This window comes from Frieseomelitta varia, unplaced genomic scaffold (genome assembly GCF_011392965.1).
Source record: "Frieseomelitta varia isolate USP_RPSP 00005682 unplaced genomic scaffold, Fvar_1.2 scaffold_22, whole genome shotgun sequence".
Lineage (NCBI taxonomy): Eukaryota > Metazoa > Arthropoda > Insecta > Hymenoptera > Apidae > Frieseomelitta > Frieseomelitta varia.
In genome coordinates this window covers 29,148-30,451 of record NW_025109946.1, presented here as the reverse complement: position 1 = coordinate 30,451, position 1,304 = coordinate 29,148, and positions in this window count along the sequence as shown.

The window sequence follows — 1,304 nt, the reverse complement described above, 5'->3', positions numbered from 1 at the left end:
CGTCGGGTCGGAGGAGGCGAGCGCACAGCTGCCACAGTGTGAAGTGCGAGGGACTGGAGAGACGCGCTGAGCGACGCCGTAATCGTCTAGCCGGTCGTTTGGACTAACCTACAAAACTGTGTTCGTGGAAAGAAGAGAACTGGGGGGATCGAGAGAGAGAGAGAGAGAGAGAGAGTGAGTGAGAGAGAAAGAGGGAGGGAGGGAGACAGAGAGTGGACGGCGTGCGTTTCTCGTGTTTTCCGGCGGCTCGCGGCGACTCGCGGTCCTATCAATCCGTGGGTGCTGTTACCGCGTCGAAAGCCGGTCCTCGACATCGCCGCCCGTCGTCCCTGTCAACGCGGCCTCGTCGTTTCGCCTTTCTTTCGGTTGCTTCGTGCCAGCCGGAGGAGCAGCACACACAGCCAGCAACAGCCTGTTCGAACAGAGCCGGCGTTTAACACAAAGAAGGAGAGAGACCCTTTGTCTCAAACGCTCGGGAGAACGGAGTTGGTATTATCGGTGTGTGAGCGTGTATTGTCGCTCTCGGTGATTATTAGCCGGTTTCTAGTTGTGTTTTGCCGGTGCACGGTGGATTATAGAGAAGGTGCGGAGACCCGGTCGTTGCACACGATCGCGCGTCGTCGTGGCCCACTGTTGTGGTCCACCATCGTTGTCGTCGTCGTCGTTGTTTGGTTATATTTGTATCGTCACGACCTTGAACTTGTGTGCCTCTATACGTCGTGTCGAGTGGCCTGTAGTGTGGTTCGTTTAACCTGTGACGACGTGGTGTGCGAGACGAAGATAGGAGAGAAGGAGCCTCGAGAGAAGACGTGTCTACCTGGTTGAGAACCGAATCCGAATCGGCGAGGATCCTGGAAGCGACCGTGTCTAACGATGTTTCCCTACACGACGTTTCCGGCAGTGGGGTAAGCAAAACACGACTAAAAAACGTCCTTTATATATACGTTTCTGTTCCTCGCGGTTCAAGTCGTTCGACGGCGATCCCCTGTCCGTTTTCTTGCCTCTACGTTACGCATACGTGGTGTGTGTGTGTGTGTGTGTGTGTGTATATATATATATATATATANTATATATATATATATATATATATATATATATATATATATATATCGTACGTGCGTTTGTGTCGATCGTACAAAAGGACTGGCTTTATTCCTTTAGTAGCGGCTCGTCCTCCTGCATCTCGCACGCTTTAGCGCATCTCTCGCGTGTACCTCGTATATATTCACGCACGCATCCCATCGTTCGTGTTGTTCATTTTCATGTCCGTGTTCGTGTTCTCTCTCTCTCTCTCTCTCTCTCTC